At 36.1% G+C, this 18372-nt stretch overlaps 1 protein-coding gene across 2 annotated transcripts in view; it reads right to left on the bottom strand.

Moving 5' to 3' along the window:
- tsnare1 (T-SNARE Domain Containing 1) overlaps positions 1 to 18372 on the bottom strand; it is a 157340-nt gene that overhangs the window by 16932 nt on the left and 122036 nt on the right. Inside the window, exon 12 of one of the 2 annotated variants that reach the window (XM_058400930.1) lies at positions 13214 to 14606. The exons of the other annotated variant lie outside the window; for it this stretch is intronic. The gene's annotated coding sequence lies outside the window, so the exon portion shown is untranslated. Of the gene's footprint in view, positions 1 to 13213; positions 14607 to 18372 lie in introns of those variants that run through there. 2 annotated transcript variants of the gene reach the window in all.

Raw genomic sequence — 18372 nt, forward strand, 5'->3', positions numbered from 1 at the left:
ATCTATCTATCTATCAGCATAGCTACATTTACTCACACATGCAGTCACATACTGTCACACCTAGGGGCAATTTATCATAGTCAGTAATCTTACTGGCATATTTTGGGAGGTAGAAGGAAACCAGAGAACCTGGAGGAAATTAGAGAACCTGGAAAAAATCCAAACAGACATATAGCACATGAAACTCAATACAAAACTCAATACGCAATACAATAACCCAAGCTTATTTTTTTACTTCATAGAATATGTTATCACATCTCTTAGCTTCGGTGTTTCCAGCAAGCAATGACTCATACATGCATGTAATAGTGTCAACAATTTATCGTGGGCCTATATAAAGGCAATGTTCCTTCTCATTATAAGACCCTAATTATTAATAATCTCATGATAATAGCAATTTATGTGCCCTGTTCCCTGTTTGCCGCCCATGCAGGTTTGCTGAATTGATGGAAAGCTCCATTAAAATAGATGGCAGTGTTTGTTCTGGAGCACAAGAGCTATGCTGTCTCACAAGGCAGGTTTGGTTATTCCACACATCTGTTGACTTATGCCTAACTCTTTAGTAATTAGGCTGGCTAATAGCTTGCTGTGAGGAGGCCTGGTGCATGCAGGAACTCCTGAGAGAGCTCACCACAGGAGAAATAGCCTGTAATTGAGTGGTCAGTCTGATGTTTTCACACACACACACACACACAGACTGAATACAAAGAGAAAACCTGAGATGTACAGGAAATTAGTTATTTCTCTTGACTTACCAAACTCCCATGTGCTGTCATTAAGAGGAAACATTTAATCATGGTAAAAGTAAGCTCCAGTTTTGTTCATTAAAGTCCTATCTATTTCTTTTATGTTCTTTGGTACTGTGGTGTATAGTCTGCTCAATATGCTTTCTTCAACTGAATTAAACTGGTGACAGTCTGCTCTTTAACTGTTTTCACATCTGTTATAAAAACACAAGCTGTATGCTCATGTAGCAGTGGACACATGAAAAGCAGATTAATTAAATTCAATTCCATTCAGTTTTATTTGTATATCACTTTTATGTCACAAAGAAGCTTTACAGTATTATGTAAATTATGGCTATCAATTTAATACTTTCTAATATATGCCTAATGAGCAAGCCAGATGCAATGGTAGCCATTGCATGCAGAAACAAAATTGTTCATGAAATAGGTTGATAAGCTGTGTACAAAAGACACAAGAAATCTGGAATTACATTATTCATCTTCAGTCACTCCTTAATGTGGACCACCTGGAGCCTGCAACAGGAACTCTTGAACCCTGGATGAAATTCTGTTCCAATACAAAGCTAAACACACTTTAATTCTACAAGCATGTTTTCCAGAAGGTGGAAGGAAAGTTAGGAACCCCTGAAGAACACTATAGAATATGAACATGGGAAGAACATAAAAAGCTCCACACAAACTGTAACCAAAGCTCTGAATTGAACTCAGGACCCTGGAGCTGTGAGGATGTAATGATACCCACTTCTCCACCATGCAAGGCTTAATATAGCAAGCTAGTCTGAAATATAATACATAATTGGTTTAAAGGACCACCTACAGCTGGTGACTTATCATTGACGCACAATATAATAAGGCTCTTTTATATAACATGGTAAGAAAGAGATCTTTTTATTTATTTAATTTTTTTACAGTCTATAAATACTAAAGTGTATTTCTTGTTATCCAAGAACAAGCAAATAAAAACAAGCACAAATTACAGATAAAAAAAAAAATACTTAAAGATTCTTAATTAATTAGCATTGATACTAAATTAATTTCCCCATACGTAAAGTGATTGTATCTAGTAGTACTTGTGTTAGCAACTGACAGCTAATTATTTACCAAGAGGTTTTCAGGACATAATAATTGACCCCCTTTTCCATGTCTGTTTCAAGCATGTTCACTAAAACAGAGACTGGCACCTTCATTACTTGTAGCACAGCAGCTGAAGTGGTCTTGCTCCCCTGACCGCTCAAGGCTTGGCTTTTTGAGACATCCACTTGATGTCCGTCCTCTCACTCAACATTTGCTCTTTGATCATTTTTTGAAGCAGTAAGTAAAAAAAAAAACCTTTCAGAAAACCGCAGGCATCAGAGATAATCAAGCAAAACCTCTGGACTCTGGATTTACACTAATGAACACAATATCCCAGCATTTGTCTGAGGTCATCACCTGAGATCCTCCTTACCAGAGTCTGCTTTCCTCTCTCTCTTATCACCAACAAAATCTTGGAAAGATGAAATTGACCTTCATCATAAACAACCTGTTCTGTGTCTAATAGGAAATCAAAAGACATGAACTTGTAAACACTTTGCATTTGTATTGCCGATATGTCCAATATGTGCTGGCCTTATACGACTCATTTTCACCTGTATATAATTTTGCTTTATCTAAAAAAAAGTAAAAAAATAAATAAATAAATCTCAGCAAACCGAAGGAATGATCCTTACAGGGATGTAATGGACAGAATTGTGTGAATGGTTTTACTAAGACCCGGCTGCTTCCTCACACACTATACGCCTTAGATCACATTTAGATAACTATGTTATTATACCAACCTCGGCAAAAGCTCAATTTGTGAGGAAAATTTGAGGGAAGACTGTCTGTTATTATATCCCAATTAGAGATGAAAAAAGGGAAAAATATAAAACACTATCTAAAGTTCAAAGGAAAAAAAATATCTGAAGTACAAAAGGCTATGTGCTAATGGAACAGCTACATGTTGTGAATGTAATTATAGTGCGTTGGAAAGGTTCAGATTTTGTGATTTGTTTAAATAGAAACAATAATTACATTTTGCAATTCTGACCTTTTGGGGTTGTGTTTTCCTGAGAGCAGTGACTGTCACATGCAGTGCTACTTACTAAACACATACTGAAGCTACTACAGCACAGTATACCACAAATATGTTTTGGGATTGCTTACGTTTTTGATCATTATTTAAAGAGCTTTTTTAAGACATGCATATTCCATCTGATCTGTGTTAGGCAGAAATAACATTTGTGCTGAAAATTTGTAGCTTTTACTGTACTAAGGCACAGAATACTGTCTTAACAATACTATAGTTATGAAAGGATATGTTTATGTAATTACTAACAGGTATTTAACTAGCATGCCATTCTTTCCTGTTGTTTATAAGGTGGCTTAATGATAACATTTTTAATTGACTGTATGCTAGGTTCCTGATGCCCCATAGCTGAAGTGACATATGACATAGCACATGACATATCAAGTCAAAACGGCACTTATTTAAAATCAATTTGTTATTAGATTATGTGGACCACAGTCCATACAAGTCTAACCAATCAGATAGTTGAGAAATCAACTGATCAATATATATAGTGCAAGTCCTTTGTCCTGAGGAATTTCTCATGCTGGGAACCTTTGCAAAGCACTGTAACCATTACAAAGTCTCCTTTCATAAATGTTGAATAAATGTCTAGTAACAAAAAACTTTTTCTTGTTGAACAACACACTTTTGAAAATCCATTTATTATTGGATTATGGGAAGTATCCATCATTCAAGTCCCTGTGGATGAACAGTTCCTATAGAAACAATAACAAATTATAACAAGCGCATTAATTTAGACCTAGCATTTACATCTTCTGCCTTGCTTTTAAAGTAGTGCACAGCTTCGGCCAATCTGATATGTTCTGTGTTGTAATACAAAGTCATTTATTCAACAGTGCTGTTAAATCATTTATTTAGGTTTGTCAGAAGGTGTTGAAAACTTTTCTGTATCAGCAGTGACAGTAGTGTGATTTATATTAAATGTGCACATTTTAATATATTAGCATTTCTATATTAACAGGTAATTCATAGAGACGTATATGGCAGATGCTCCATATAAACAGATGCAAAAAAAAAAAAAGTTGTGGATATAGTGAAGTTTTTTTGTAAGGAGTGTGCAGTGTCAGCGCTTTGCAGCAGTCAGGTGAAAAGCTGTTCCTTTAAATTTTGTCCTATTCAAATGAGAGAAAAAAAAAGATGGTCAGGGTTTACTGCTGTTTAATGTAACTATAAATGGGAAAATGTACAATATGATGTTTTTAATAAATAAAAAACTTGCTGGCAAAAGGTCTGGAAAATTGCTTTAATATTGGAGGAAGAAAATACTTCAGGATGTGCTGCTATTGGAAATAAATCATCTTCAGGGTTGATTATTATCCAGTAACAGAAGACGCTATTGTTTTATACATTACTAAAAACATATCTGGCATTTAGCAGACACCCTTATCCAGAGCGACATTTTATCTCATTTATGCAACTGAGCAACTGAGGGTTAAGGGCCTTGCTCAGGGGCCCAGCAGTGGCAGCTTCTTGGACCTGGGATTTGAACTCACAACCTTCTGACCAATAATCCACTCAGCTACCACATCCCCCAAAAGGTATGACTGGCTGAGAAGTTAGGAATAAACCATAGTATAGTATAGTATAGTATAGTATAGTATAGTATAGTATAGTATAGTATAGTATAGTATAGTATAGTAGTGTTGGTGTATAGCACTATGATTACAGTTATAGATTATATTGTAGTTCATGAAAGCCTTTTTAGAACAAAGCACTAGACTTTTAAACACAGACATTTCACAAGCAAGAAGGATGGCTCACTTCCTAAAAATAATAATCATGCTCAGCTGCTGACAAGTATATAATGAAGGGAAAGCCTGTCACTAACTCTCATTACATTAATGTTCCTTTGTGTGGTAGTCAGGGAGTTGAGAAAGTTTACATGAAAAGGCAGCTCTTTGTAATTACTTGCAGTTATGGGACAAATTGTTGAGGTTAGGCAAAGGAAAAAAAAGGATGCCAGCAAGTAAAGAGGATTTACAGTTCAGCAAAGGCAAGGAGCTTCAAAAGCAAGCAGAGCTATTGTCAGAAAGTAATTCCATTTTGTGAATATGCGCTTGACTGCTTATAGTGACAGCCTAGTCTTCAGCCTGTCTTTCCTAGCATCTCTGCCTACGCCAAAAACACTGACAGAATGTCATTTCCACATTCACAAATGCTGCAGTAAGAGCATGCATTTTTTTTTGCCTTTTTTTTCTCCAGGAACCAAATATGCACCACACTGATGGATGTTGAAATAAAATATAAATAGGTAAATAGAGAAAGTCCCTCTTTTAAGGTTTTTCATCACACAAAAGCATTTTTCGAAGCACTTTTAGGGAAGGTCTACACACATTCCCCACTGAACAAAAGCCCAGTAGGAGAGAGATAAATACTGTGTACATGTATTGAATATGAAGCTTGGATTTCAGAAAGAGGTGGGGTGAGGAAACCAGAGGTGTTGTAGCGATTTTTAATGAGTTTAGTGCTCTCTTGTCTACTCATCACGTTCTGACAAAACAATATGACTGCAAACACCTGCTAGGAAGCAAGGAGAACTGCCCAAGACACATCAATGAAGAATGAAGACAAACAATGTCCGTGGTCTGCTCTGAAATGAGAGGTACTCCGAAAAGGAAAGAGGCTGTCATTGCCACTTATGCCAGGTCAAGGTGTCCAACCTCTTTTTTTATTGTAGCTTACTTGGAGAAGAAAATAGAATCATGGGCACAAAGGATCTGCAGTCATTAAAAATAGATAAATATATAATAGTCATGCTTGTTTGCCCTCACTGCATTTTTTAATTTTTTAATTTTTTTAATTTAGCTGAATAGATTGCTAGTCTCTTTCGGTATGTTTGAACAGTACTGTATAAATAAAGATTTTACTGTTGTCTCTGACTTATATATCTCCCATTCCACAACTTATTTTTTTGTGGCAAATTAAACAATTATGCAGAAAGACTACCATTTTGCCAGTGTGTTTCATTAGTATTGTCATGGCTGAAGCTGCTGTTAATTTTAAAGGCCTATAGAATGTATATCAGATTTAAATCTTGTCAAATGATCAATTTTCAGACTAGGTTTAACATGATGGTGACACCCAGTGTTCAAACCAGGAATTTTTTCCCTGATAGCTGGCTAACCTTAATTTCACATCTGAAAATAATATCCTATGGCAGGAGGCTGTAGCTTGGACATTTTTGTTCTAGGTAACATTTATAACAATTTAATAAATCCAGTTGGCTTAAATTGCTGAATTATTCTTTTGAATTTAACCAGAACAAAGCCCCACTTCCTCTCCACAATATCTATCCACAAAATGTCTCAGAATTAACAATACAATAGGAGATTAAATTCCCATTAGTTATATGGTTCACATGGGTCACTCATGCAGAGCCAAGTGTGAGGCTTTGGTTTCAGCTCAGCAACTGTACATTTCTTAACACCCCTTTTACCAGCTGCTGCAGACATAAGTGTTGCCTTTAGGTGTGAGACAAGCAGATTGTGATCAAAACAGACATGTTAATGTGGGTAAAAGCAGGCAGTAGTGCAGGCTGAGTGGGGTGTGGGTTCAATCTCTCCCTGGTCAGGCCCAACTGAGCATGACAGCTCGCTTTTTCCCCTCTTTTCAAAATGTACTATGAGATATCCATAATGTATGAGGGAGCTACTTCATGTAGTGCCTGCTCTCTACAACAGAGCACATTATTGCATAGAACAGCCCTAGCTATTAGTAAACACCAACGCAGGACACAGAGTGTAGAAGTATGTGGCTTTTAGTAAACTAGATATGCTTATGATTTTCATTCTTGCTTCAGAGACAAATCTTACCACCCTAGAGCAGGGATGTTCAACTAAAATTTGGGCTAACAAAATTTGTGAAGATACAGTTTTAGAAAATTCCTTGCTTAAAAAACTCTGGATAAGCAACTAACATGAATAAAAAGTTACAGCTTAATGCTTAGTCATTAGTGAGTGATTCATGCCTATACATAATATTCATCAACTCAAAAAGCTGTGCTATGTAGTGGTGCTTCACAGTGTCTGAACAAATGATATACAGTATATCAGTTGAAAATGAAGTGTGAAAAATAAAGGTGTTTTGTTTTCATTGTCAACATTTTTCTGTTTCTTTTGTTAAGGGTAAAATAAAAATCGGTGTATATTCTTTCTAATCTGATGAGCTGCCTTCACTGAAATAATTTATATAAATGCATGTGATTGGATAAGCTGCAACAGAGGATTTTTTGTTTTAAAAACGGACTCGCTGACCTACTGAATGGTGCTGCTACAAGTGTTTCAGTTTGTTCATATTTTGGTGGGTCTGCATCCACATCATCATCTGCCAATTAAGACCCCTGCCTTAGAGACTGCACAATAACTTTCTACCATAATTAAAACCTTATGCTTCTCTCATAACTGCTATACAATATGGACCTCTCTGGTATTTGTAAACAGAAAGTGATGTGCATGCTGAGTTGCTTAGTAACCTGATGCTACTTTTGTTATTTATAATCTGTGGCTAAAACCACGTTTTATTTAGGAATTGGATTCTGACATTAGTTTAAATGTTAGCTTTTAATACTAAAATCCAGTGAGTGCTATTTATCTAAACACTTTTAAATGGTGTATCTTTATGTCTTGGCATCCTATCAGTGGCTGAATGATCCTAAATGGTGATCTAGCTGCTATGTCTAGACATGTATAAAGTACATCTCATAGAAACACTAAATGTTTATACTAGAGAGAAATTGAAGGCATAGAAGTCTCTTGATGCTTACAACTTTGTTTTTTTTTGTGGGCACACTGAAGATGTAATGTTTTACGATTACAAATTCAAGGATTTTATGACACTGAAAGCCAAGGCGCTGCCCAAGCAGGTGCCATAATCTTTTGTCTAAAATTAGTAGGCAGCTGAACAAGGTTAGCAAAGCCTGTAAAATTCACTGATTGATAGTTATCTTCTTAGCTGAGATGAAATGGGCACTCATGATCATCAGTCCAATTTGTCTGTAACATCTTCTGTTGGTAAAAAATAGGTGTATGATTTGATAATATACAGCAAAAATGAATGGGTTTATGAAGATGTTTTCATTTCTGATATGCAACAGCACATAGTGATGGTTTAAACAAAATTGCTTGCTGTTAAAAGTTCACTGTGGTCTCCTGCTTAGTTTATGCAACCAGGAGCTGCATTTGACATCAGAATGATATGTCTTTCTATATAGAGGAACACTCCACTGTCTGGAGATTCCCACAAGAGGTTGGGCTTCCTGGTTCCTTTTAAGTTTTTTTCCTTAGTGTTGTCACCTAGATTTTTGTAAAGATGTTTTGTAAGTTGTTTTGTGTAAATAGCTGAAAGCACTTTAAAAATGAATGAAAGAATCCTCAGCAACAACATATTTAGCCTTCAGTTCACTTTTAATGTTTCCTCAGACTTAAGAAGTGATTAGTCTCTTTAGGGTTTAACATGATAGGTTCAACAAGGTCAAGAACATTCACCCTGGTATTTGACTGATATGGATCTTCTAACTAACAGTGCATTCATTATTTTGTTAGAAAGATTATGGGTTATGTTCCACACATAAAATCAAATATAACTGGAAAGCTCAGAGAGCCAGTTTTAGTTAGACCAATAACTATGCCAGTGTTCTGAGTGATGAGAGTGTGTGACTCTATGGCTCTGATTATATAGCCTACCTCATTCATTGATATTGTGTTCAGAGACTTGCTGATAAAGCACAACAATATTCAATATCATGTTTTTGGAAAACAGCCTCAACTTAAGCCAAAAATAAACTGACACTGTTACAAATGCAACTTCTGCAACACTGTAGGTTAATTTAATTTGTCACTTGAGACAACTCCAGGTCTCAATGGGGAAGGGGGGGGGGGAATTTTGATATCAAGTGCACACTGTAGTTTTTGGTGTTAGTGCTTGTTTTAAGCATTACCCCTTATTTTTCAAAGGGAAACAAATACTAGTTGAGCATTCATATTTACATATAGCTGCCTTTGCCTGCTGCTATTGTTGCTAGTGTAGAGCTGTTGCTGGACTGAGTATAAACAAGCACTGGTCCTCTATCCCTTCTATCACTTATTTGCCTATTTTTATTTAATTAGCTGCAAAAATCATGGTGTCAGAGTAAGAATAATGTGCACCTGAATTTTGAGGATCCCAAATCATTTACTTTTTATGTAAAACTACAAGGCTGGTGCAACTACAGCATTAAAACTTTTGTTATAAAGAAGAATAGACTAAAAGGCCAATTAGATATTTAAAGCTCTGTATTAATTACTAAATGACCAACTTGGTAATAAAATATTTAACTGTATAGGCTCAGCTGCCTTAAATTGTCCACAGGCAATTTCTTGACAATGATGTTCACTAAAATGATTGAGGTCCTGAGTTCCTCAGTGAAAGTGCAGATTAAGCAAGATAAGAGCATTGACCAGAAATAGATGTCTTGCACTTCATTAAGTGCATATTTTTTTGATATTCACATCCAAACTGTGATTTAACAGGGTTCTTTCTCTCCTCTACACATATCAGTTGAGTGAGAAGACAGCTGAATCTGCTACACAAAGCAGAACAGTTTTTAAGTAGTGTACGTGTATGTCTGACCTTCAAGCCAGATGTAGATTGGATTGTAGATTAGATGTAGATTAGACAATGAACAGCAATCATGAAATTTAGGTAAAATTGTTACTGCTGAATAGATAAGTGCTTTGACCATAATTTCACCACTAAATCCCTGCAAGATGCAAAACTTTCTTCCTTTTTCACTTTTTTTTCTCTGACAGTCGGCACTCTCCTGTGATAATTGGGAACATGTGCAGTCAAAAACTAATTCAACGCCGCAGTGTTTACCTGTGAGTGAGTAATCATGCTGATAGGACTGATTAATGCTATTCCTAAACTATTATGGAGAAAGGCACAGTCTGCATCATTAACCACAGCATTGCTTCTTTATGTTAAAGAATTATAGTTACATTAATAAATATTCGACACATTTTGGGGCTGTGCAGAACAAACTCATTTTTAATTGTTGGTATTGTTTATGTCATGTTTTCCTTATTGCACCAACGACAGTTTCATATTGTAAACTAACTTATTTTTAAAGTGTGATATAATTATTGTGGTCATGAACAACAAAAAATGTATACATATTTTTTTATTGTAACCTTGGTTTGAACTTAGTGGTTTTCTGAACGTCAAGACCCCATAAAAGTAAGATGAAGTACACACATCTGTTCTCTGCTCTGTATGCATTCACCTCATAAAACTTGTTAGGATGCATTCTGAACAAACTAAAGATGTGATTGAGAATGTGTGGTATCCAAAATGATGCTTAAAAAAATCCTTGAATGTTTTATGTATAGTTTATAGTTTAATATTTATATCAGACATTTGGGTACTACACAGAAGAAAGTATATTTTTAGAATGCAGAAATGCTAATCTTAGGGGTGTGGGATAGCTGTAGCCTCTTTATGAGCATTAACATCTACAGTCCAGCTGAGCCCATGTAGCCTCTGGTGTTTATGGTTGATTTGAGTATTCATCTGTAATTTAATTTTAAGCCTTTGGCTCTGGAATGTCCAAAAATACATTAAGCAGCAACAAAGATTTCAATGACCTGTGATGAAAATCACATTAAAAATTTACTCATAATGTAAATGACTAACAGGTTGGTACACAGTCCTGCCTGACTGAGATCAAAATCTTATTGCATCAGTGCTACTGGGTTTTGATTTGTGAGATATAGCAGATCTTTAAGAAGTACATGCTGGGTGAGCAATCTTTGTTGTGATGTGCTGTTAAATGTTTCTTCGTGTGCAAGTGATAAGAGGTATCATTTCAGAAAATGTCAAGCTTCTCCCCTCATAAACTCTCTGGAGTCTGTGCACACATGGAATGGAGGCTTTTTGATCATAGAGAATCTTCAAAGACCAATACATGTCTTTAACCTTTCATATTCTGACCACTGCCAAATGATGACACATCATTACTGAGCAGGCTCAATGCGGTTATGTAGCTTTTATGATGACAAAACTCAAAAAGGCCAGCCAGTTGTAAATTACCAAAGAATTATCAGTAACAATGTGCCCTTTCCTCTATGTATTGGTGGTCTAGAGTTTTCTGAAAGTCAATGCACTCTATAAAACTTGACAAGAATACCAACAATTCTGCTGGACAACAACTGGCAGTTGGACTTTGCCAGACTGAAAGCATTACTCAAATGTATCCATGCCCTTCCCACTCAATCTTGCTGAGACAACTTGTTGCATTCATAATTGCAAGGTTTGTGAGGCAGAACTAGATGCACAAATCAGTATGTGAAGGGTAGCCATTGTGTTCACAATGCAATATGTTCCTGCAGCTCAGCCCATTAGAAAGCCTTTAATTTCCCACCATGGAGGGTTGTCTGATTCATGAGGCCTCAAGGAGCAATAACCCAGTGATTTATCCTCTACTAGCCCAGGCGCAAATGGGAGAAGGAGAGAGAGGCTAATGATGCACCATTCCTGCCACTTAGCCAATGCTTTAACATCCAAATAAAGATGGAAATAAAGATGGATTCAGAAAAAAACTAGTCAGCATCTTCCAGTTTCTATTTTTACCTACAATCTCTATGCAAATTGCAGATATCCCATGAGGAGCAGTCACAGATAACTATGCAAGGTTACACTTTTCTTTAACGTATTATTATAATGTTATTGACAATGTAACTTACTTGCCACTTTAATAGAAACACATTTACATCTGCTCCTACTTTGTCAGCCAAGACACAGGGCACAGGATTCCAAATACTTCAAAAAATGTTGCCTTTTTCTAATCTTCAACTGTCCAGTTACAGCAAGCCTGGGACCACTGTTGCCTCAGAATCCTGTGTTTGGCTGACATAAGTGACACCCGGTGTGGTCTTCTTCTGTTGTAGCCTGTCTGCCTCAAGGTTTGATGTGTTGATGTTGTGTATTATAAAATGCTTTTTCCCCCTCACCATTGTAGTAAAAAGCACATATTTAAGTTACCATAGACTTCCTGTCAAGCCATAGCATGACTATTCTCCTCTAACCTCTCTCATGAACAAGATTCTGCTGGCTGAACTTCTGCTCACTAGATGTTTTTTTGTTTATTGCACTCTTCTGTACAAATTCTAGAGCCTGCTGTGAATGAAAAGCAAAAAAGAACAGTTCCTCAAACTAGCCCATCTGGCACTAACAATCATTACACAGTCAGGTTTATTTTCCTCCATCTTGATTTTTTATTTGAATAGTATCTGAAGCATTTGATCTGTGGCTGCTCAGTTGCGGGTATATATTTGAGTATATTTACACATTTCACTTAAGAAAAAGTAGTACACTCTGTATTATTGTTAAGCTTCACTCAACCCTATAAAATGAGACATTCATGTAAGAAAGAGGCCGTATCCATAGTTCTAATGTAGTGTCTTATTTTCTTTTTTTAAACTTCAGGGATCGCACACCAGAAGAAGCATAATCGTTTTAGAGATCAAATGATGTCTGTATCTCTGAATGACAACAGGGTATAAATCTAAATGTGGCAAATAGCAAAAAGGGGAAATATGCATGTCTTTTATTGATTAGCAATAGGCTGACTCACAAACCTGTAACTTCTCAGTTATATCTTTTTTATTCTTCAACTTCCTGAACTGTCATGTGCTGAGAGTTTGTGTGGCTCTGTTTGATGTTGTGTGAGAGAAAACTTCTGGAAAAGTGGATGTATTAATGAGTGTTTAAAATAGCACAGATTTCCATGATTCTGCTTAATTATAATAAGGATACAGTAATTGCCAGACATTACTTAAAAAGAAAAGTGGCATGTGGGCTGTAATTACAGAAGTGGACAGCATAATAAAATTAGCTACTCTGTACTTGCCAAACCCATGTTTTCTGTTGGTTTCAGAATGCTGTGTAAACAATATATTGTTGCAGTTTTATTTGAACTATAGCCTTGAAAAGCTATTGTTGAAATATGGTTGCCTAGGGCAATTTCAGACACAGGAAGTAGAAACAGGACTCAAGACTTTCAATGTCATTAGTTGTGAGTAAAAATGCCCTGAAATAAGCCCCTGATGGACATCCATGATTGAATGAAACATTTTGAAGGCTTATATGAAACATTTCCACAAGGTTATTTTTATCTATACAAAATAATTAAGAAAAAGCTGGTGTATTTCACATGGCACTATTTAATTTATCATATGGTATAGAAACAAATACATTAGCAAAAACCCTGCTAAACATCAATGAATCTCAGTCATTTCCAAAATAAGTATTTAACATTTGTTTTCATATATATATATATATATATATATATGTATATATATATATATATATATATATATATATATATATATATATATATATGTATATATATATATAAGGTATAAAGAAAGATAACTGAAACATGCTCTCATGTCCACTTTAGTTGGGTTACCTCTGCACATTCAGGCAGTCATGTGGCAGCATCACAAATAAAATCATGCAGATACAGATTTAGAGCTTTAGGTAATCTTTACATCAAACATCAGAATGAAGAAAGAAGTGTGTGACTTGATTGTGGCATGGATGATTTTACCATGTTTGGTTTGGTTTGAGTATTTCACCTATTGCTGATCTCAGAAATTGCTGAATTGTATTTCAGCAATTGCTACATTTTCACACAAAATAAACCCTAGAGTTTACATAGAATTGTGTGAAAAACCAAAAACAGTGAGTCAGTGAAAGTTCTGTGAGTGGAAACAAAAGCCAGGTCAGAAAAGAATGACCAGATTGTTTTGAACTGCCAGAAGGGTGAGCAGAAAGGCATCTCAGCATGCTCAAAAGATATTGAAACAGTTTTGATGAGTCTGCTCTTGACTACCTCTTGGCATCAGTGGAACCTGATGTGGTCTTCTGCTCTTGTAGCTCATTCACCTCAAGGTTTTATGTGTTTTGCTTTCTGAGATGCTTTTTTTGTTCAACATGGTTGTAAAGAGCTTATTTGAGTTACTATTTTTCCAGAGTGGTATTCTCCTCTGATCTCTCTGATAACAAGAAGGTTTCGTAGCCTGCAAACCCTCTATAAAGGATGGTTTTTGTTTTCCTTTTTTTGGAAAGTCTAGAGATTGTTCCCAGGAGAGCAGCAGTTTCTGAAATAGATAAACCACCCCATCTGATACCAACAACCATGTTATGGTTAAAGTCACATAGATCACATTTTCTCTCACTGTGATGTTTAATATATACATTAACTGAAGCTCTTGAGCTGTATCTGTATATCTGTATAAATTGTATTGTGCTGCTGCTACACGATTGGCTGATTGGATAACTAAAAAAATAGCAAGTGTACAGGTGTTTCTATTAAATTAACCAGCGAGTATATATCCATTTGTCATTTGTTATTTAATATGAGCTGAAGAGGAAAGAAGTACTAATTAAAATAACTTACTATCACTAAAAACAAGAGTGTCTAATCATCCACAAAAGGCTGCAGGTTTTCATTTCAACCAGCCAAGCAGGTTTCAGACCTAACAGATGTTTGAACACTAAGATGAACTGATTAAGAAAGTAGAATCAGGTGTTGTTTCTGCTAGGTTGGAATTAAAATCTCTTGATACCCCTGACATAAAATCCCCCAATCTCTTTCTCAATTATAGAACACAGATAAAACAGCAAGCGCACAAACAGAAAAGATAAGAGAGAAAGACACAGGATGGCCTGTGGAAGGCTGAGGAAAGGTCACAGCAGTGCAGCAACAGGATCTGTTGAAGAGAATCACATCAGAATGGGTAAAAAAAAAAATATTTCGTGCACCAAATCTTTTTTACCTCTTTTCCTTTTATTAATTGACTGTAAAGTAATACGTATTAGTGGGCTGTATTCAAAGTCTGCAACTTTTGTCCAAAATTGAATGGCATGTTTAAGTGGAGAAAGTTATGCATATTCAGAGATGGGATGTGCAGCAGCTTTCTGGGCACACCATTCCAATTTTTCTTGTATAAAATCATCTGAGATCAGATGATTTAGAAATAAAATCATCTGTGTTTTTCACAACAGCATCTGGATCACTGTCTTTAAACTGAAGCACTTGTCTTTAAGTCCCCCAAAAAACAGGTATAAAAAAGGACAGTGAAGGATAAAAGTAAAATATTTTTTGCTGTCAAATATATTACACTGTAACATATAAATGAAAAAAACCCAAAAACAAACGAACAAACAAACCCTAATACAGTATTATTAATAAGACAATGGCAAAAATGACTTGTATTATACATCTAATATAACTATTGTATTGTGTAGTCCTTTTTTAATTCTAACAAATGACTGTATATTTGGTTCAATGTAACAATATGGTACCTACCCATAGTATAATGCCTATGTTTTTATATTGTGCATACATTCCAGAATGATATACTTTGGTATGACATGGGTACATCAAACTGTCAGCGGTGCTAAAAATAAAAACGGCATAAGTTCAAGGTTAGAATTGTGCATATCTGACACATTCTTCTGTTCTTGTCAAACTTGCACAAATCCCATGCAAATGTCTGTGTAGGGCTTAAGTGTGTAGTTGATGTGTAGTGTGACGTCTGAAGTCTAAATATATCATATGTCTATACAACATTTTAGCACGGCCTAATGAAAAGTGGCACAAATTATAAGAGTTACAACAGCAGCAACATTCTTCCTTCTCATTTGTTCTCATGACCATCAATCTGTACAATGGTAATGACCTGAATATGTATTGAGTTTCAACAGAACTTTTCCATTGAGGTACATGGCTAAGCAGCCTGTACATTTTCCCATATGCCCAGTTTCTCTTACTCAGCTTCAGTCCATCTTGCCCAGCTTTACTTTTCTGCTTCACTGCCTATGACATTACCTTACTTTTACATCACACATCTATTACCTTCCTCCCATTCCCTTCAGACACAAAAACACTACACTCCCTCACTCTATACACCTTGCGTCTGCTCCACTGGGGGAAGTGAGCAAGAGAGAAAAAGAGAGAGAGAGAGAGAGAGAGAGAGAGAGGAATGGGAAAGCAGGGAAAGCACAGTCCATGAAATAAGAGCAAGTGAACCAACAGCCTTTTTCTGAAGGAGTGATAGCCATGACGCATTCTCTCTACTGTCACTACATCCCCAGGCCATGTTTCAGTGAACCCCTCATGCTCAAAACACACACACACACACACACACACACACACACACCAGGTTCCCACAACTGTGGGGACAGAATTTAAAGAGGCCTAGGGAAGTGGTGCTGTGTAGGAGATTGGTGAGAAACAAGAATTTATACTCTAGTAAGTCTAGAAGAACACTTTGGTTAAACAGAAATTTCTATTGTTTTAGTCAAATAAACAGCATGATATGAAATTTTAGGTTACACAGGCAAAATAATAGAATATCCACAAAATATTTTAACACATTGTATATAATGTGTTTGATTATCTTAGCACATGATTACTCTGATCTTACACTGTGTCCTACCCTGTGTCCCTGAAGTGGTGACCTACCTTCTTTTCTCAGCAAAAGGACAGTAAAAGATCGAAACAGCAAAGGACCTCCCCACTCTAAAGACTTTGAAAAGTTACAGTACACTGTAGGATATGTAGAGTGCACTTGGTATTCTACGCTACACTTCAAGACCTAATTACAAAATGTCAAAACTTCCTAAATAGTGCAGTATATTGCAAGGCTATGCAGACACAGTTACAGGAACAGGTGCTCAAAGTTAAAAAGGGGAACAAGGATCAAGAATTTAAAGCACCAACTACAGCATATGCTGCTGAACTAAAGCAACCAATATTCAAGCAGAACATGTTGTTTTATGTTGTTTATAATTTATTAAATATTTATAATAAATATTTTTGTTTTTCACTTCCAAAGTTGCAGTGTACTATGCTCATGATCCCCAGCCAGTGACAGTGTTATCAGCTTTATCAAGCACCTATTCCCCATTCACAATCATCAGATTACTAATGGAACTCATCTGTTTGCAATCACCTTCACTCCCATAAATAACCCAGACTCTCATTGTGTTATTACAAAGTCTTGCTCCAGCATTGTGCCTGCAACGATTGCAAATCTTTATTCTCTGCCTGTTTTGCCTTATTGTTTTGAGCATAGCCTGCTTATCATTTTCTCCTTTAGCCTTGTCTTGTTTATGCCTGTATGTCTGTCTGATGTTCTGAGTATTGGCTAGCTCTTTTGTTTGTCAACCTAATTTATATTAAATAAAACCATAAACCTGCGTTTATGTTCATCTACTACCTTTATCAAGGAAGACTTTATTAAAAATGTGGGCACAGCAGGTTTTCCTGTAACAGCACATCTCTGCAAAATATACTATGCTTACCACCCATCTGCAAGTAATGATAAACCCTAGCTCCGTCATGGTAGCATCTACTTCATGTGGGTGGTCTTCATCCCTACAAAGATTACTGTGCTCTGAACCAAATTACAGTAAAATATTGATAGCTATCTCTAGTACCATCAGTGCTGAAATCTCAAAACCAAAAACAGCCACCAGCTTTCCTGTAGCTTGTTGTTCAAAGTGGAGGTTATACGTGAGTGAAAGACAGACAAACTCGGGACATTATGAATGCTTAGCAAGGTCATATATACTGGTCAATGACCCCTTAGTATTCATTAATGATGTACTCAGAGACATGCTGGGAATAAACTGTAGAAAACTGTACTGTAGAAAAACTCTCTCTCTCACACACACATACACACACACATATACACACACACACACACTTAAGACTGAACTGTACAAAACTCTCTGTCTCTCTCACACACACACACACACACACACACTCTCTCTCTCACCTGGATGGATACACTCACACACACACACACACACACACACAATTAAAATTGTTTATTACTTGTTGCACTACCTCTACCTGTCATACGCTGCTATAGTTATATTTATGTTTATTTCTATTTGCACTACCTCAACTACTGCTGTTGTATTTTTTGCACAATATTTTTTACATCATTTCATTTCATTTCACTTATATTCCATTACACATGTTCTTTTCTTTCTTTTCGGCACTAAGTGTCCTGTGTTTTTGTGTTGCCTTTTGTTTGTATTTATTATTTTTGCACTGTCTTGTCTTCGCTCTGTTTGCACCTAGCTGCACACTGTGCACTTTATGTGGCTAAGACAAACTTCTGTCCTAGCTCTGTGTTGTTTTTTTTGTGTTTGATCTTTATGTTGTATGTTTCTGTAGCACCAGGTCCTGGAGAAACGTTATTTCATTTCACTATGTACTGCGTCAGCTATATGTGGTTGAAATGACAATAAAGCTTCTTGAATCTTGAATCTTGAATATTTGTGATTCCTTACATCAATGGCATCTTGATCTAATTGAATTCCTTAGCCCAGCCCATCCAACACATAAAAATGGTATTTCAGAGACCCATGTAGAATTATTTGACCAGAAAGAGAAGTCTCAAAAATCATTTATGAGGTACTCTATAAGTCAAAGTGTCAAGTATCATCATGGATCATGCC

This window comes from Hemibagrus wyckioides, linkage group LG01 (assembly GCF_019097595.1).
Source record: "Hemibagrus wyckioides isolate EC202008001 linkage group LG01, SWU_Hwy_1.0, whole genome shotgun sequence".
NCBI classification, from domain to species: Eukaryota; Metazoa; Chordata; class Actinopteri; order Siluriformes; family Bagridae; genus Hemibagrus; species Hemibagrus wyckioides.